Source organism: Akebia trifoliata, chromosome 12 (genome assembly GCF_017979445.1).
Source record: "Akebia trifoliata isolate Shusen 1 chromosome 12, ASM1797944v1, whole genome shotgun sequence".
NCBI classification, from domain to species: Eukaryota; Viridiplantae; Streptophyta; class Magnoliopsida; order Ranunculales; family Lardizabalaceae; genus Akebia; species Akebia trifoliata.
In genome coordinates, this window is record NC_141386.1 from 9,369,592 (window position 1) to 9,390,969 (window position 21,378).

The 21,378-nt window shown below is 36.1% G+C and overlaps 1 pseudogene across 1 annotated transcript; it reads right to left on the reverse strand.

The window, feature by feature from the left end:
• Positions 1 to 1,974: 1,974 nt before the first annotated feature.
• On the reverse strand, positions 1,975 to 20,550 carry LOC147388868 (auxin-responsive protein IAA1-like; annotated as a pseudogene). The gene is made up of 5 exons (XR_015170804.1): positions 20,193 to 20,550; positions 19,918 to 20,096; positions 18,012 to 18,123; positions 2,356 to 2,417; positions 1,975 to 2,240 (listed from the first exon to the last, which is right to left on the reverse strand). The product of XR_015170804.1 is annotated as an auxin-responsive protein IAA1-like (transcript).
• Positions 20,551 to 21,378: the final 828 nt, after the last annotated feature.

The following is a 21,378-nucleotide window of genomic DNA, read 5'->3' on the forward strand; positions in this document are numbered from 1 at the left end:
AAGTTACAACAGCTGAGACACTTATATTTGAATGTAGGAGATTATGCATCCACTGCAAAGTAGTACTGCTGAGTCGGCTTTAGTATCAAACCATTTGATTCTATCTATCTAAAGCTGTTTCTTCTTAAAAATAGTCTCCGTTTTTTTTTTCTTTTTTTTCTTTTTTTTTTTGTGGATTATGGCTAGCTCCGTATCTTATTAGCAAGTCCAAGAGGAACAAATCAAAATTCATCAGACTCCACACCAAATTTTTTGTCTTATTAATCAACTCAATGATCTTCACTATCCAACCCCAATGGATTTACTACTGGTGATTTGTGAATCTAAATGCATATTGTAGATTTTGGAGAAAGGAATGGAACCAATTGGTCATGAGCTAATTGAGAATCGCCATTATCTGTTTAGTCCCAATTACAATGGAACCATGTCAAACCATTCCATTCTACCTAGAGCCATATCTTGAGCATAGTTGAATAATGTCAAACCATTCAACCTCTTGGGGGTTGGTTCAATGGTAAAACTAGCAACAAGGGTTATCTCCCTCCTGTCATGTGTTCGAAACTGGGTGACAACCATTGGAATTAGTCCACATCGGATGTGGGATACCACCATTATCAACAAAAGAAATGTCAAACCATTCAATACTATTTAGATTTCTTATCTATTTCTCACCTTTGTGTTTCCAACTACGTTTGATCTTGTGACAAAGCTCATCAGCATTATATCCAGGCATGTTATCAATTTCTCCCAATCACTAGGAAATATCTCTAGTTGATTGAAGATCGACCAGAACAATTTTTTTATTTTTTTATAGGTAAATATGCTTGATTAGGACAGGTAATATGGTTACTGGGTAGCATAAGAAGTATAGGTTCAAGGGGGTTTGAACCTAAAACGTGGGAACAACCCTCCACACCTCTTACCACTTAACTAAGTGGTGTACTTCTTTACGAGAACATATCTCAAACTATCTATATTGACACAACCGCCTATCGTATCCTTCATACCCACTCCAAAAACCTCAAAACTATTACCAACAATCTCATCGGTGAATACTGAGGTCTACAACTCCAGGTCGAACATCTAAATCTCCCAACTCATCCAACTCCAATACTCATGTGTCTGAACAACCTTACAGATTGATGAATCCAACAATTACAAAGCCTCTTTCATAAATTAAAAAAGTAGACGATGTCGCTAATACTACAGACGACCCACATATTCACCTACAATGTTTCCTTCCAAATAACAATACCAACTTCAACAACAACAATACCAGTCCCAACCATTTGAACCCTGCCTGAACCAAAAAAAACCTACTCCAACCTTTGATAAAACTTTCCCTAGTGATTATAGGATACAAAACTTTAGTTGTACCTCTTCCATTCCCATTTTCATTAACCTACCTATACAAACTATGACAATAAAAACCATTAACCCCTCAACCTACAAAGCATCCGATTCAGACGACGAATTTGATGATTTTAATTGTAAAGCTGAATCTAAAATTGATATTATTCTAATGAAGATTTTGATTATAATTCTGAGTCTATTGGTTCACATGAAAATCATGAACCTATAAGAACCATATCTTCCCAGCAGTTTAGGGTCAACTAAACTCGAATCATGACACACCATTCAATTCTACCTTAACTCAAACCATTTAATTCTATCTAGAGCACTGTCTCCTTCTACTCTTTAGGGACTACAATAGTTGAATCTTGTCAAACCATTCAATTCTATCTACAACCATGTCTTCCTCCATTGTTTCGGGCCAGTTATAGTTGAATCAAGTCAATGCAGTCAAACCCATTTATAACCATATCTTCTCTAGAATCAAATCCTGTCAAATCATTTAATTCTATCTTGAGCCATATCTACTACATAATAATGTCTTCAAATCATTCTCACTTATTCATGATTTGTGAATCCACCCCATTTCAAACACAAGGAATCATAGTTATGCTCAAGAGATGGACAAAGTTGGAATTTTATTTATCACAAAATATAATTTCAACAGGATTTTTTTCATGTATAATAAGTAATGTCTTTGGATTTAAAAACCAAACAAAAAAAGCCTGACTCTAATTAAGACAGATAACTACAGGCAAGTCTGTCTTATTTCTCTAAAACTAGAAACAAAGGAACAATCTTTGTACATGCCTTTTATCATTAATGAAGGCTCCTCAAATGCTCCTTTTCTAATTTTGAGCTTGTGCATTTTTGAGGGGTCCTTGGTGCTGCACCAATAATTTGAAAAATAAATCATTAATTAATAAGAAATTAAGATATAAAATATAAAAACTGAAGCAGAAAAGTGGAATTAATTTTATATTGCAAGGAAATATAGATTACCCAAAACAATTGCTTCTGAGCTTTTCATCAACCGAAGGCGCTTGCATGATTCTATGAACATTCTATAATTGAAAAAATCAAAAGATGGGTTACAACACAATACTAATATGGATTAAAAGAATAACAAATTGAAGGCTTTTCTCAAATCTTCAAAAAAAAAATTAAAAAATTGTAACAATTAATATGTTGCACACATCATAACAGAAACACCCCTTTCTCGTGAGGTTATTTGTAGACAGAACAAAACATAGTAAAAACATTCACTTTATTATTCACAATAAACTACTGATAAAGAAATTTTCCTCAAACATTTTTTTACACAACATCATCTTTAATATTATAATAAGAGAAGGGTGAATGATGCTGATGCAAATCCATATTAATTAATATTTAAAAATATAAAAAACAAAAACCTTTGGATAGTTATATTCAAATAATCTTATTTAACATTATTATGAGAGAAAGGTGAGTATCATTAACCACATTCTTCAACTTTTTGAAGTACAAATATAAAGCTAGACCATCTATTTGAAATTTCCAAAATAATCTCTTAAATTAATTAGAAGACAATCCTAAGATAACATAAATATTAATTATTGTAACTTGCGCAAACACATGAGCCAACCCCTAGTTAAAATTATAATGAGAGAAAGATGGTATTGTTGAAGCAAATCCACATTAACTAATACTTTTTAAATTACAAAAAAGATCCGTGGATGGATCCATTAATATGGTCAAAATAATTTATCAAAATCTAGATAAAATTAAGTAGTACTTCTATTTACCTTTCAGTAATCTATTTACAATGTAAAATAAATAAGTATTTTTATTTACCTTAGCAACATGTGTCCCTTTCCTAGTTACTATAGAAAATGTGAGAGTATTGTTGACCAAAATCCATATTGATGAATATTTCTTAAGTTACAAAAGTATCCATGCATTTAACCTCTATATCTTTGGGTAACAAACACCATATTCAATTAACTTTCCAAATTATAGTTCCATCTACATATTTCTAAAATTTATGAAAATGTCTATAAAGACATCTAAGTAAATAACTTTTTTTAACAAAAGCTCGCAAGTTGATTCAAACAAATCAGATTAAATCCAAATGACCTAAAATTGCATCATCTTCAACCTCTGACCAAATACCTTTGATTCCCCCCACCCCCCAAACTCTTCAACCTTAAGATCTATCCCATTCAACCTTCATACCTCACTAACAATATAGGATTTGTGTGTGTGTGTGTGTGTGTGTGTGTGTGTGTGTGTGTGTGTGTGGTGGGGGGGGGGGGGGGGGCGAGAATAGAAAGCAATGGACTTTTCAATATAAAAAGGTTTTCTTTAATAGGTTGAACCTAATAGATGAAGATGAGGTTGAATTGATTTATGAACTTGAACATGATGAATCTAAAAAATATAAATTTTAATCTTTTAAGAAAGAAATATTGACTCATATCTTTATTTTTTTAAAATGCCATTACGTTGTTGATGCTTCTGTAGATAATGTGTTGTGCTCTAGAAAGAGAAAAGCTTTGCAATGATTTGTGGAATAAATTTGGGTAAATTACCATTTCGTGAGCTGAATATGACAAATTTTCGATTCCGGCTAACTATTCATTTTAATTCTCCAAACATGAAGAGCAAGATCGCAGGTATGTCAAAGTGACAATCTCTCAGCTATAAAGTAGTGAGATCATTGATATTTTTTTCAAAGTAACAATCTCCCTAGTTTATATATTAACGACCTCACTAAAAAGTAGTAAACCTACGAGATCGTCACTTTTATAACGAGATTGTCACTTTGAAAAGAAATATCAGTGATCTCACTACTTTATAGCTGCGAGATCGTCACTTGAAAAATCTGCGATATGAGTCTTCACGTTTTGGGTATTAAAATGAATAGTGAGCCGGAATGGGAATTCCGTTAAAAGTTGATCACATTTTGAGAAATTTCTCGTATAATTTATAAATAAATTAAGACTTGCATGCAAGGAAGATGGAATTCTACAATTAGTCGAGATAACTTTTAGAAATACTAAAAAATATGTTCATCAAAGCTAAGAATTCTTTCATGAGTAATCGCATATAGTGAAAAACATTTTGTTCACAGAATTTTACTCACAGAGCTCACAAAAATCGGGGATCCACCAATCACATGAACCCCCTAATATTGAATGGCATCCCTAAATTACAAAATAACCCTTGCTATGCTTGACGTGGCACGCACTGAAGAGCCTGTGAGCACACTCGAGGTAGTTTTTTGCTCACAGACTCCTGAGTGTGTGCCGCCAAGTCAAGCATGCAAGGGTAGTTTCATAAATTAGGGATGGCATTCAATTACACGCATTTCTGTGAGCAAAATTCTTTGAGCTAAAAAAAATTTCGTTTTTGTCCCACTATGATTCTCAAGAACAAGACCAATGGGTAACCAAGGTTGTTGTGGTTCCACTTATTTTAGAACTGAAACTAGTGACACCCTCTCTCTCTCTCTCTATAATGTCAAAAAATATATATAGTAACCAAGTCAATCATTGTTGACTCAAGTTAAGTCAACTCTGGTCAAACAATTTTGATTAAGTCAAATTAACCAAAGTCCAACTTTCTAGAAAATTCTAAAAGAATTAGAATTTTCTTTAGTAATATCTAGATATTGAAAATATCTAATATTGTGTCAGCTGATTTTTTTTGTTATTTCACATTCTACACAAAGAAGAAAGAGAAAAGTAAGAAGGAAAAGGAAGAGAAAAGAAAGAAAAAAAAAGGAAGAGAAAAGGAAGATAAAGTAAAGAAGGAAAGGAAAAGAAAGAGAAATAAGTAGGTAGGCCTTTTCAATTTTTTTTTATAACCTTAGGAATATTTTAAGAAAAGAATTTTTAAATTTTGTAGTTTAAAACATAATTTGTTTTATATTTCTGATTTAGTAGTTTTAAAAACAAAAATTAGTTTGTAATTATTCTCAACAGCATGCACACATTTTATAAATATTTATATTATTATTTTTATGAGTTTAAAGCATATTAATAATTGCTACTTTGCTTGAAAATAATTTATTACATGCTTGTAGTTACTTTATACGTGTTTTATACGTATTTATACATGTTAAAAATAAAATACAGCAACTATGAAAGTTGTTATTTTTGTATAATATTTACACTCTATATACTAGATTGAATGCTTAAAATATTTGTTACTTTATACGTACTTTCTACGTATTTTGTACTTATCAAAGAGAAAAATACAGCAATTATATAAGTTATTTTTACACACAATTCATATATTTTGTTCATATATATTTTATAAACATGCATGATTTTAAATAAATTAAACTAGTAGACAATTTACTTTAATCGTCTTGGTAATGGATTTCCAAGAAATGTTTATAATTAAAAAGATGGGTAAGAAAAGTAATTTTTTAAAATAAAATATAAGAACGAGTTCTCAATTGATTATCATGTTTTTAAAATACCCAGTTGGTGAGATGCTTCAACGTATGCCGTATAAGACACGAAAGAGAGAAAAGATGATGTGATGCTTCAGTCATAGGCTATGTAAGACACGAATGAGAGAAATGCTTCGACTAATAGTCGTGTAAGACACGGAAAAAAAAAGAAAAAGAAAAGAGAGATGAAGCTGTACATTTAAGAATGAATTGGGTATTTAAAACACGTATATGTTTTACTTTCAATACGTTTTGAAAAGAAAATAAATACCTATATGTAGTATTTTAGTGATTTATTAAAGAGATTGTGAAAACTTATAAAGAATAATGTGTTGTGACATTTCCGGAACGATGTGTTATTCTAGGATAACAGTTACGTTGTTTGAGTTCTTATGTATTATGGGATGCAGAAGAATACAACATCATAACAGGAATCCGAGAATTTTCTTTTCTATCTTTAATAGAGAATAAGATGTAGATAGTTGTATGATTGATAGAGATTATCGATAATCACATGCACGCTAGATTGGCATAGATGAAGATGACTAGTTAATGATTATTAATAGTCTAGAGTAGTCAAAAAAGAATGACCTACTTGATTTGACCCGTTTCTTAAGGCCTTGGTCAACAGCCAACCTGAGCCGGAAAACAGTTACCCAAACTGTGATAGAAACTGACCATAGAATCAGAAACTAACGATGGAATTTCACACTGATGAAGTATTGGAATAATCGTATTTTGACTAAGATGTTCACATCAATCATGACTCTCAACTTTCTATTATAGTACTCTATCATTTGATATTATATTATGAACAATTGTTTCTTCTGATTTTTAATTGTATTTCAATTTTCTACTAGATTTTATGACATCGGTATTTAATTATTTTCAATTATGTGTTGAATATCAAACATGCATGATTTACAAATACTTAAAATGTTTAAACTACATACAGGGTGTTATTATTTAGAATTGTAAGATTCCCCTACTAGGTAACTCCCCTGTTACTCACCTCTACGACATCACAAATTTCAGGCACTGGTCGATTGTAAATCTTGCTATGAAGATGCAAAGATGGAGATTTAAGAGATAGACTTTGGTAAGTCAAATTCGTTCCACAGGGACAGTTTGGATTCAAAATCTCATTCGGATAAAAAGGTCAAAACAGAATTAACAACAGATTTTTCTAAAAAACAAAATTGATTTGTTGCACAAATGAAATGAAAATTACTTGCAATTGAAATTAAAAACAGAAAAGAAAGATTGAAAATCTAAGAGAGAGAGATTAGAGATGTTAATCAAACCTTTGCAATTAATCCATAATGTAGATAAATTCGGAATATAACTCAATCCATGGAGCAAGTCATTGCTCATGGATCAGACGGTGGAACAATTAAATCCTTAAGAGTAATCAAAGGATATTCATGAAAACACTAGTATGATTGAGATTGCCCAACTCATCTTCTGATTTTTCACATAGCATAGCCATTCTTGAACTTATCTAAGTAATGGCTATCTAAGTTGGATCAGAATTATAAGTTGGATTACCTTAATCAAAATAGAATTTTCAGAATTAAAACATGTAAGTAAAGCAAGAATTTAAATCTACACTAGAGGGATTAATTTGCTATGACTTCCTTAACTTCTCTAATGAGAATTTAGCCAATCATTGCAAGCATTGTAATTGTAGAAAAATAATAAAAGAGAAAAGAGAGAATAGGTGAAGAAGATGAAGATGATTATCGATCCGAAATTCTTCTTTTATAGCTCTCCCAACAATTACACAAACAATGAATGGTTCCTCTTGATGTTCTCACTACACTCAAGATCTCACCCAAAGAAAAAATTACAGAGAATTAAAAGAAGAAAAACCAAAAATTATGGAAGAAAGAAGAGGAGAAGAGCCCCTTCCTTTGAAATCAACCTCCCAATTTATAATGTTCGTATTTGGGTAATCGGAGTGATTTGGCGGATAATTCGATTCGAATGACCCAATCAGTTACAACCACCGAAGCTTCTATGAAAATCTCGAGGGCCAATTCCTCGAAATGACCGCGGTGCGGTCATGGCTAGCGGCGGCGCGGTGACATGGCGCCCAAAATCCTCGAGATTTTTTCGGATACTTCCTTTTTGCTCGCATGTGGTAACAGTAATTATTATTTCCTTTGTTGATTTCTGAATGAGCCCTTTTCACCTGAAATTAGTAACAAACTATTGTTAGCCACATTAATTTGGGATTAAAATAAAATTTATTATTATTTTAAGGGAACTAGTATTTATACGATGGTAATCTCGGTGAAATTACGGTCCCAAAGTGAGATTATTTGGACCTTATCACACCACCAAACCTCAATTTTGCTAATCCTGAGCAAAACTTAAATGTAAACAACTCCTCTTTCGTGAGGCTCCCGACTGCATTTAGCTTATGTAATAAACCCTTAAACCCCTAGGTTACCCCTAGTGGACGAGTTTGACTCGTGAGGGTTTGTAGTGAATATACCCACAAAATTCTAACATTTTGAAAGATAACAACTTCAAAATTATTGCATATAGTGCCATCACACCAATTTTCAAAATCCAGTCAAAGGTCTATTTGAGTAAAAATTCTTTTTATTCCTCATTTTCAGAAATATCTTGAGTGTGTGCACAAATTTTTCTGATTGTAACAAAGATTTTTCAGAACAGGGTTTCCCTTCTTAACTGTTAAGATGGTTGGGTCTGCCTAACTTCTAACTCGAAACTGAGCCTCCTGTCTGGGATTGTGAGAAGTATGGATGTTCACTTTAATACCTCTAAGGGGTTTTATCTGTGATATTCCAGTGTACTCACGTTTTTACTATTGACGGCTTTCACCCTATTGAACTATTTTGGTCTCATTGGACTCTTTTCACAATTAGCACTTTTTCAGTTCTAACCTTCACATCTTTCTGCTTTTTTTTCAACATTTTTCATGCTTTATCATTTTTTTCAATATTCTTTTTTCAAAAAGCAGGCAGCCCTTTTCAAGGTACCCAGTCTAATCCTATGGTGCTGTCTCAAAAATATCAACTACAGTTCTGTTTTTCTTCTATTCAGCCAACCAAAGGACAAGGAGGTCAAAGTTCAGTATTTTTCAAGCTTTCCCTCTCATTCTAGACAGCGAAGAAGACAACTCTTAATCCAAAATAACTTTTTCACTACAATCAGAAGTGACGTGAATTTTGTTTTTCAAAATATCTTGTTTTTGAGGAATAAGAATTTATAAACAAATTGGACATGAGCCTGGTTTAAAAATTCGTATGATGACAGTACATATAAACATTTTGATAAAGGTATTTTTGAAAAATGTACCGAAAACAATGTACAAAAATTGAAAAATTGAAATGTGCTATCCCACACCCCCAAACCTAAATTTAGTATTGTCCTCAATGATTAAAGAGTAGAGGTTTAGAGTACACCTGAAAGCGGATGTCATTACGTTGCAAAAGTCGTAGGTACAACCAAAAGAAGTGTTCCACACAGGGTGTAAAAGTGAAAAGCACACTACACAGGGTGTATACGTGCAAGAAAATGAGTGAATGCAGAAAGAATTGAAAAATAAATCCTATATGGCCACGTAGAATATGTACAGAAATCAAGGGTTGCCTCCCGAAGTAGCGCTAAGTTAAATGTCTTCAGCCAGACATGAAATTAGAGCTAATCCTGGTACACAGGATTACTCATAAATGAATCTTTTTCGAATGAATGAGGGAGAGTCTGAAATGGCTTCAGCCTTTGACCATTGACTTGGAAAATATTTCCGTTGGCTAGATTGAACACCTCGATGTTTCCATGAGGGTGAATATTGTGGATCAAAAATGGTCCAGTCCAACGGGACTTTAATTTCCTTGGAAATAAATGAAGGCGAGAGTTATACAGGAGCACTTTCTGGCCTACATGGAAAGATTTTCTCTGAATGTGCCTATCATGCCAGATTTTCGTTCGATCTTTGTAAAGTTTTGCGCTATCGTAAGCATCATTCCTTAATTCTTCCAACTCAGTGAGTTGAAGTTTTCTAAGCTCTCCTGCCTTCGCTAGGTCAAAATTTAAATGTTTGATCGCCCAATAAGCTCGATGCTCGAGTTCGACTGGCAAATGACAAGCTCTACCAAAGATTAAACGATAAGGGGACATTCCTATTGGAGTTTTGAACGCTGTTCTGTAAGCCCACAAGGCATCAGATAATCGTAAGGACCAATCTTTACGAGTCGGATTGACGGTTTTTTCAAGAATGGTTTTGATTTCACGATTAGAAATTTCGACCTGCCCACTGGTTTGTGGGTGATACGGAGTAGCTACCTTATGAGTGATTGAATATTTGCGCATCAAACTTTCAAAAACTCGGTTACAGAAATGTTTCCCTCCATCACTAATGATAGCACGAGGGGTACCGAATCGGGCAAACACAGTATTTTTGAGAAATTGAACAACAACCTTATGATCATTCGTTCGACAAGCTGTGGCTTCAACCCATTTTGACACGTAGTCGACTGCGACTAAAATGTATTGGAATCCATGTGAAATGGGGAAGGGACCCATGAAGTCAATACCCCAAACATCGAAGATTTCGATGATCAAAATTGGTTGTTGGGGCATCTCATTTCTTCGACTGATTTTTCTAGACGTTGACATCTATCACAAGATTTAGCAAAGAGATGAGCGTCACGAAAGATTGGGGCCAATAAAAACCACACTGTAGGATTTTAGCTGCTGTTTTCTTTCCTCCAAAATGTCCACCACAAGCATGATTGTGGCAGAACTCGAGAATACCACTCTGTTCTCTCTCATCAACACACCGACGAATTATCTGGTCTGGGCAGTATTTAAATAAATACGGATCATCCCAGAAGAACCATTTGGCTTGGGCGAGGAAGCGCAGGCGATTTTGTTTACTCCAAGAGGTAGGAGTTTGACCTGTCACCAGGTAGTTGACAATGTCAGTGTACCAAGGTGTGTCTGAATTAGAAATTGCCATGATTTGCTCATCAAGAAAATTTTCAGAAATCGGAAGAGAGTCAGAAAGAGTTTCAACTACTAGCCTAGATAGGTGGTCTACAACCACATTTTCGCATCCCTTTTTGTCTCGAATTTCGAGATCAAACTCTTGAAGAAGAAGGATCCATCGTATCAACCTCGCCTTCGCATCCTTCTTGGCAAGAAGGTATTTCAGCGCTGCGTGATCAGTGAAAATGACTACTTTGGATCCTATAAGATAGGAATGGAATTTATCTAAGGCAAAAACTACTGCTAATAGTTCCTTTTCCGTGGTGGAATAATTGAGTTGGGCATCATTAAGCGTCTTGCTGGCATACTGGATGACATGGGGGAGTTTGTCAACTCGTTGCCCCAATACAGCACCTATAGCGTAATCGGATGCATCAAACATCACCTCAAATGGGAGATCCCAATTGGGTGGTTGGATAATAGGTGCTGAGGTCAACTCAGTTTTCAACTTCTCAAAGGCAGAAAAACAAGCGGTAGAAAACTCGAAAGAAATGTCTTTGGCTAACAAATCACACAGGGGTTTTGAAATTTTTCCGAAGTCTTTGATGAACCTTCTATAAAACCCTACATGTCCTAGGAACGAACGAACGTCTTTCACAGTTCTAGGTGGAGGCAAATTTGCTATAAGATCGACATTGGCTTTATCTACCTCAATTCCTTTATGGGAAATAATATGCCCTAGAACTATCCCAGAGGTAACCATGAAGTGACACTTCTCCCAATTTAGCACGAGGTGCTTCTCTCGACATCTTTTCAAAACTAACTTCAAATGATCCAAACAGTCATCAAAACTCGACCCAAATATAGAAAAATCGTCCATGAAGACTTCAAGAAAGTCTTCGACCATATCAGAAAATATACTCAACATGCACCTTCGAAAGGTGGCAGGAGCATTACATAGCCCAAAGGGCATACGTCGATAGGCGAAGGTCCCAAATGGACAGGTAAACGTTATCTTTTCTTGGTCTTCAGGAGCAATTGGGATCTGGTTGTATCCCGAATATCCGTCCAGAAAACAGTAATAAGCATGACCGGCTAAACGTTCAAGCATCTGATCGATGAATGGAAGAGAGAAGTGATCCTTACGTGTCATCGTGTTTAATTTCCGGTAGTCTATACAAACTCTCTATCCGGTTTGGACTCGAGTAGGTATGAGTTCATTATCCTGATTGGTCACAACTGTGACACCTGACTTTTTAGGGACAACCTGAACTGGACTAACCCATTTACTATTCGAGATGGGGTATATAATACCCGCATCTAAAAGTTTGATGACTTCTTTTCGGACGACCTCTTATAACATCGGATTGAGTCGCCTCTGTGGTTCTCTCGATGGTTTGAAATTTTCCTCAAGATGAATTTGATGCATGACCACAGAAGGACTGATGCCCTTGATATCAACTATGGTCCACCCAATAACTTCTCGATTTTCGCGTAGAACGTTAAGTAACCGATTTTCTTGCAATTTTTCTAAAGTAGGGGAGATAATGACAGGGAAGGTTTCAGCATTACCCAAAAATGCGTATTTTAGCGTATTAGGCAATTGCTTTAACTCAAGCTTTGGAATTTCTTCCACTATTGGGGATGACGAGAGAGAGGAAAGACTCTGAATTTTTGACTGCCAATCCATCATAGGGACGGATTCAAGAAGAGAGTTTACCTCCCTGATAGATTTCTCAATATCGAACTCAAGGCCGAATTGGCCAAAATACTCTTCAAACGGATCCTTGTTCTCCGCTTCTTTAAACGTACTACTGACCAGGGTGTCGATCATATTGACTTCTTCCAAATCATCCATGTCAGTAGATTGAAACTTATTTTGGAAGACATTTATTTTTACCTTCATGTCCCCAAATGATAGGGTCATGATACCATTGCGACACTTGATGACTGCATCGGAAGTGGCTAAGAAAGGTCTTCCTAAGATGACTGGAACATGAGAATTTGACTTAATGACAGGTTCAGTGTCAAGAACTACGAAGTCGGCAGGAAAGTAGAAATCATTTACCTTAATGATCACATCCTCCACTATTCCCTTGGGAATCTTCACCGATCTATCTGCTAGACTCAGAGTGATATCCGTAGGTTTAAGTTCACCTAAACCTAATTGCTGGTAGACTGAGAAAGGAAGAAGATTCACACTAGCCCCAAGATCTAGTAGACATTTCTCAATCATCGTATCTCCAATATGCACAGAAATTGTAGGACAGCCTGGGTCCTTGAATTTAGGAACAATTGTCTGCTGAATCAGACAGGAAGACTGGGTTGTCATCACAGCCTCTCTTGGCACAGGATTTTTTCGTTTCACTGTGGTAAGATCCTTGAGAAACTTGGCATATGAGGGAATTTGACGAATTGCGTCAAGGAAGGGAATATTTATTTGAACATTCTTGAACACTTCTAGAATTCCTTCCAATTGTTTTCCCTTTTTGTTGTCTAGAATTCTATGAGGGAATGGAGCTTTGGGAATGATCACTCGACTTTCGAGAGGAGGAGATGTTTCCTTGGACTGGTCTTCTTTTTCTGTGGAAGGTGCACTAGAGGTTGTTTCTTTGATTAGAACATCCTCAGGCATTTCAACTTTATTGTCCACCAATTTACCAGATCGTAAGGTGTGGACGGCTTGGACAGAACTAGAGGGACCCGCCTGACTATTGATTTCATACTGTCCTCTTGGAACAGTTCCTGCTGGGTTAGGCACAGTTTGACTGGGAAACTGGCCTTTGTTTTTCTCTCCTATGGATGAAGCTAACTGACCCATTTGAACTTCTAAATTTTTGATTGCTTGTGCAGTGACCTGGTTGGTCTGAGACTGGCTCTGGGTAGTTTGGATTTGTTGATGTATAAGTTGCTGTTGTTGCTTTAATATCTCAGCCATCATTGATTCCAATGCTGAGTTTGGTTGAGCAACCGGAGGAGAGTAATTGGTCATAGGGTCGACAACGATCGCCCGTTGATCAGAATTTTGAGGTGAAGAATAGGATGGTTGCGGAACCAAAGATAGGTTCGTACTAGCATGAGTTTGACGATTGAAATTTTTCTGAAACCCTGGAGGACCTCCTGATTGGATAGGTTCACTTTGTCGATAGGAGAAATTGGGGTGAAACCTATTATCGGGATGGTACGTCTGACTAGAAGAGTTAGGAGTGGGTTTCCTATACGTGTTGTAATTTCCAATAGCATTGGCTTGCTCTGACTGCGAGAGAGTCAAGGTGGGACAATTCTCCGTAGAATGATTGAAATTCTCACATAGCTGATATGATGAAAATGTCTCTGTGGCGACTTGTAGAATTGGAGTGGCTTCGTGGAAGTTGGATTTGACACTGAAAGCGTCGAACTTCTTATTGAGACTTTGTAGGCTACTCATAAGGCTATTCATGACATTCTTAAGTTCAGGATCAGACTTAACCTCATACATGCCCGGCTTTTTGACTCCTAAATCTCCTCTATCTAAATCCCCTATGTTTGTGCTCTAATTTCGAGCATTCTCAGCCAATTCGACTAAGAATTCATAAGCTTGATTAGGAGTTTGATTCATGAATTTACCCTGATGCATAGACTCGAGAAGAATACGCTGGGCTGTTGGGAGACCTCGGTAAAAGAAATTAACTAATTGGGCTTTGTCTATCCCATGGTGCGGACACTTAACAAGAAGGTCATTGAACATTTCCCAAGTCTGGGAGAATTCTTCATCCGGTCTTCCCTTGAAGTTTCAAATGGCATTTTTGAATTGTTCCGTCTTCGCCATAGGAAAGAATTTGGCCATGAACTTTCTCGACAATTCATCCCATGTAGTGATAGAGTTGGAGGACAAGGAGTTTAACCAAGCCGCAGCATGGTCTTCGAGAGAGAGTGGGAATAACCTAAGCTTGACATTCTCATCGTCGAGGTGACCATTTTTGAATGTCTGGCATAAGGTCAAGAATTTATTGAGGTGATTGTACGGTTGTTCGCTTTCGAAACCGTGGAATTTGGGCAGCATATTGATGGTGACTGCCCGAATTTCAAATTGTGCCACATTAGCGGCAGGTAAAATTATACATGATGGAGGGTTGGCAGTAATAGGTGCGAACAACTCATTGAGCGTTCGTTGATCCTCATGGATGTGATGAGGTGGAAGTGGATGTGGATCCATTTTGGGACTGGTGGAGTGAGAACGGTGTTGCTTTCTCTTCGAACCTTAGGTAGAGGGTGAGACCTTGTGATCTCCGGATCAAATACAATTGGATTTTTCTGCGATCTCTTACCTAACATACACTACCAAATTGCACACAATAGGAGGGAGAAATTCACACGTGAGAACTGGGTGCCTATTACTAGACAGCTCCTAACTGGTTCAAAGGATTAATCAAAGCCTCCAACCCAAATCTCTGAAATCGGAACAACCAGTTTAATCTCCAGAGGAGAGGTGGTGCACAATGCTGAGCAAGGGCACTCTTAGATCACCTCTCGTCTTGAATAGACGTAGTTTATCCCCTGAATTTACGTAGAACTACAGGGCAAGATTGCGCTAGGCACTATTCACGATTAAGGCAATTGGTGCAACTTTTGATTAGCTTTGCTTAATGAGCTCGATGGAACCTAGAGTCTAGTCTAATTAATTTTAATTAATTAATTTGCTGTGAATTTGATTTTCCTAGAAGGGCAAGATATCAGTAATGAACTCCGATTCTTATCTTATGGTGCCATCCTCGTAAGGGTGCCCTTTTACTATGTGCAATCCAATGTGTACAAATTAGTCACTCAAAAGCAATATAGAAACTCACTAGCGAGTGATGCGTGAGTGTTTCGAAATTTACCTCCCGTTCTAGACGGGGGATGATCGATTTGAGTCGACTCGGGCCACCAACACCAAATTTGGTGTACGACCCGAGGGGCTGAGATAGTTTCGTCCCACTATCGTCCGTCCCTAATTCTATTACAATCCGAGCCCTCTCGGATACAATTAAAATTTAATACAAATTCAAGTACCTAATACAAATTATTTTCTAAGAAAAATAAAAAATGCAGAGAAAATTTGAATTTGCTGATCTTCTTGGTGATAGAATTAATTCAGTGGATAAAAATTCCACTTGTCGCCTTTCGTCAATTTCCGTTGACTTCCGTCGAGTCCTTCACCTGAACAGAACAAAATTATTCAAATCAGAATACTAAGAAAAAAAAAACCAACATGACCATTACAATGTCCATGATGTCAGAAACTTGTCCAACAAAAATCAGCAGAAAATGTTGCCACATTACCACGGCGCACCTAGGGGTAACCGCGGCGCGGTAAAATTTTGATGAAAATCGATTTTTCAAATTGGAAATGGTTTCTGATATCCTAAGGATTGTAATGAAATTTTTTTTAATTTTTTTTTCTGTTCGTTTGGCTTTTGTTTCAAGCAAAACACGTTCGGTTCTGTTTCGGATACTTTCCGAATTGGAAAATGAATCAATTCGCTGTCCCCGGCAGCGGCGCCATTTTGGTCGGTTGTAAATCTTGCTATAAAGATGCAAATATGGAGATTTAAGAGATAGACTTTGGTAAGTCGAATTCGTTCCACAGGGACAGTTTGGATTCAAAATCTCATTCGGATAAAAAGGCCAAAACAGAATTAACAACAGATTTTTCTTAAAAACAAAATTGATTTGTTGCACAAATGAAATGAAAATTACTTACAATTGAAATTAAAAACAGAAAAGAAAGATTGAAAATCTAAGAGAGAGAGATTAGAGAAATTAATCAAACCTTTGCAATTAATCCATAATGTAGATAAATTCGGAATATAACTCAATCCATGGAGCAAGTCATTGCTCATGGATCGGACGGTGGAACAATTAAATCCTTAAGAGTAATCAAAGGATATTCATGAAAACACTAGTATGATTGAGATTGCCCAACTCATCTTCTGATTTTTCACATAGCATAGCCATTCTTGAACTTATCTAAGTAATGGCTATCTAAGTTGGATCAGAATTATAAGTTGGATTACCTTAATCAAAATCGAATTTTCAGAATTAAAACATGTAAGTAAAGCAAGAATTTAAATCTACACTAGAGGGATTAATTTGCTATGGCTTCCTTAACTTCTCTAATGAGAATTTAGCCAATCATTGCAAGCATTGTAATTGCAGAAAAATAATAAAAGAGAAAAGAGAGAATAGGTGAAGAAGATGAAGATGATTATCGATCTGAAATTCTTCTTTTATAGCTCTCCCAACAATTACACAAACAATGAATGGTTCCTCTTGATGTTCTCACTACACTCAAGATCTCACCCAAAGGAAAAATTACAGAGAATTAAAAGAAGAAAAACCAAAAATTATGGAAGAAGAGAAGAGGAGAAGAACCCCTTCCTTTGAAATTAACCTCCCAATTTATAATGTTCGTATTCGGGTAATCGGAGTGATTTGGCGGATAATTCGATTCGAATGACCCAATCAGTTACAACCACCGAAGCTTCTAGAAGCTTCTGTGAAAATCTCGAGGGCCAATTCCTCGAAATGACCGCGGTGCGGTCATGGCTAGCCGCGGCGCGGTGACGTGACGCCCAAAATTCTCGAGATTTTGCCGGATACTTCCTTTTTGCTCGCATGTTGTAAGAATAATTATTATTTCCTTTGTTGATTTCTGAATGAGCCATTTTCACCTGAAATTAGTAACAAACTATTGTTAGCCACATTAATTTGGGATTAAAATAAAATTTATTATTATTTTAAGGGAACTAGTATTTATACGTTGGTAATCACGGTGAAATTACGGTCCCAAAGTGAGATTATTGGGACCTTATCAGGCACACCTAGTTTACGTGATCCTTTCGAAGAGACTCACTGTCATAGCTTTATAGATGATCAATCCAAGCTTCTAGGAGTGGAGTATGGGTACTACTAATAAGTTTTGAACTAGAGTTAGGTTTAAGTTTTTTACCGTCATTTTCTTATATAACTACGAACATGGTATTATGTCGTTATTATTTTATGTATATGTCAAGTGTTCTAGTGTTTGAAGATACATATCTATTTTGTGGGATAATAATTAGGTATGACATATAGTTATTTATTTATCGTTTATGTTTATATATTGACTATCATGATATGGATTATTTATCATGCCTCTAGATTCAACTTGGAAATCATGGGGATTCAAGTTGAGTTTTTGGGACATGACACACACTCTCTCTAATTTATTTAGGTAGATTAGAAAACTTACTTCCAAGGAACGTCTCCAACTAACATCCAGTCACCATCCTTGTCTTCATAGGTAGGTACATATTCCGTTCCATTCACAGGGTTCATAAGCTTGCCCTCGTTCAGATAATTTCCTTGAAGAAATAAATTAAATTAAAATTGAAACCCTTACTTTTATATATATATATATATATAGGGTCCCGTTATTTGGCCACCAGTTTGGCAAACATTTTGGCAAACACTTTTTCAAAACATGGGTTAGAGGTCTTGGAATGGGCTGATTTTTGGTGAGGATGATCTCTACGGTGAGGAGATCATCCTCACCAAAAATCAGCTCATTCCAAAACTTCTAGCCCCAGTTTACAAGTTGAAAAATCGTGAACCGTCCATTTTTTGTAAACCATTTTTGATGGGGTTAGAAGTTTTGGAATGGGCTGATTTTTGGTGATGATGATCTCCTCACCGTAGAGATCATCCTCATCAAAAATCAGCCCATTCCAAGACCTCTAACCCATGTTTTCAAAAATGTGTTTGCCAAAATGTTTGCCAAACTATTGGCCAAATAACGCTACCCTATATATATATATATATATATATGGGAAATGTTCAGCAACAAACATTTTGACAAACATTTTGGCAAAACATTTTTCAAAATATGGGTTACAGGTTTTGGAATGGGCTGATTTTTGGTGAGGATGATCTCTACAGGGAATAGATCATCATCACCAAAAATCAGCCCATTCCAAAACTTCTAACCTATCAAAAATGGTTTACAAAAAATGGACGGTCCACGATTTTTCAACCTGTTAACATGGGGCTAGAAGTTTTGGAATGGGCTGATTTTTGATGAGGATGATCTCCTCACCGTAGAGATCATCCTCACCAAAAATCAGCCCATTCCAAAACCTCTAACCCATGTTTTGAAAAATGTTTTGCCAAAATGTTTGTTGCTGAAAGGGACCCTATATATATATATATATATGGGAAATGTTCAGCACCCTAAGTTTTACCACACACTTTAACAAACGTTTTTTGTCCTACATGGGTTAGAAGTTTTGGATTGGGCTGATTTTTGGTGAGGATGATCTCTATGATTAGAAGATCATCCTCCCCAAAAATCAGCCCATTCCGAAATGTTTAGCCCCATGTTTACACGTTGAAAAATCGTGGACCGTCCATTTTTTGTAAACCATTTTTGATGGGGTTAGAAGTTTTGGAATGGGCTGATTTTTGGTGAGGATGATCTCCTCACCATAGAGATCATCCTCACCAAAAATCAGCCCATTCCAAAACTTCTAACCCATGTAAGACAAAACACGTTTGTTAAAGTGTGTGGTAAAACTTAGGGTGCTGAACGGGACCCTATATATATATATATATAAGGTAAAACTTAGGGTGCTGAACGGGTGCTGAACGGGACCCTATATATATATATATATATATATATATATATAGGGTCCCGTTCAGCACCCTAAGTTTTACCACACACTTTAACAAACGTGTTTTGTCTTACATGGGTTAGAAGTTTTGGAATGGGCTGATTTTTGGTGAGGATGATCTCTATGGTGAGGAGATCATCCTCACCAAAAATCAGCCCATTCCAAAACTTCTAACCCCATCAAAAATGGTTTACAAAAAATGGACGGTCCACGATTTTTCAACGTGTAAACATGGGGCTAAACATTTCGGAATGGGCTGATTTTTGGGGAGGATGATCTTCTAATCATAGAGATCATCCTCACCAAAAATCAGCCCATTCCAAAACTTCTAACCCATGTAGGACAAAAAACGTTTGTTAAAGTGTGTGGTAAAACTTAGGGTGCTGAACATTTCCCATATATATATATATATATATATATATATATATATATATATATATATATATATATATGGTAATTCCAAGCGTTAAACATAATAAAGATACGTACGGATGGTGAAACAGGTGAACATCTCCTCTAGAGCGTTCAACAGCTGTTGATAGCTATTATACATCTCCAAGTCTACTTTCCGTAGATACGGTGCATCTACGGCGACCTTTACGTACTTACAGCTCTTCAGCGCGTTCTTCCTAAACGATCTAACTGGTGGCCATCCAACCACTTGTGCCCTGAAAAACAAAAACAAAAACAAAAACGTACACGAATCGTATTTTTATACGGTCCAAACCGTAAGGGCATTTTCGTCATTTGAGAATAAATCTTACTTCGCAGATGGAGGTTTTCCTGCACTGGAGATCTACTGATCATCTTTAAGATCTTTGCTTCGAAGGTTGAGATCAACGGTCTCGATGAATCCACGTTTCAAGCCGCTTTTCCCTCCGACCTCGGTTGGATTCCCTGATTCGCCTGGAATCCTTAAAGTTAATTCCGTTTCCTTGAAATTGAGACCGGTTGAGTCAGATCCCGGCAAGTTTTTCGTCGACTCCAGTGACATCTCCGCTCTTCGTTTGGGGGAGAGAAAATTAGGCTGATGAGCGATTTGAGACAAAACGATGGGAGAATCTGCCGGCAATTGTGAACTTTCCAATCCGATATTGACACGTGTCCTAGGTAGGCGTTGGTATTTGTCTATGTAACTGACAAGGAGGGTGTTTGTGATTAAGGAGAGATTGACGCTTGGGACTTTTTTTTTTCATTTCGGGTAATGTTTATGTGTTAGACTATACGATCAAGTGTTTGTATTGATAATACAAAACATAATTTGTTTTAAAATTATTTTTCTCATCAATTAGAACAGTCTAATCAAGATAAATACTGGACTCATATATAAAGATAGCTGTTATTGGCACCCCAAATTTTACTAATTACACTCTAATTTCTTAAACTACTTATCACACTCCCAATTAAAGATTAAAATACAGTCTTCAAATATTAAAAAGGTTTGGTTCAAATTATAATCTCAACATTACAAAACATTATAAGGTTTATTCAAACAATTTTAATAATTGTTTCCAACTATGATTTACTTCATATAAAATCCTAAATCCAAAAAATAGAAATCTAGTTTATATATATATAGGGAAATGTTCAGCAACAAACATTTTGACAAACATTTTTCAAAACATGGGTTAGAGGTTTTGGAATGGGCTGATTTTTGGTGAGGATGATCTCTACGGTGAGGAGATCATCATCACCAAAAATCAGCCCATTCCAAAGCTTCTAACCCCATCAAAAATGGTTTACAAAAAATTGATGGTCCACGATTTTTCAACTTGTAAATTGGGGCTAGAAGTTTTGGAATGGGCTGATTTTTGGTGAGGATGATCTCCTCACCATAGAGATCATCCTCACCAAAAATCAGCCCATTCCAAAACTTCTAACCCATGTAGGACAAAAATGGTTGGCTAAAATGTTGGCCAAAATGTTTGGTGCTGAACGGGACCCATATAT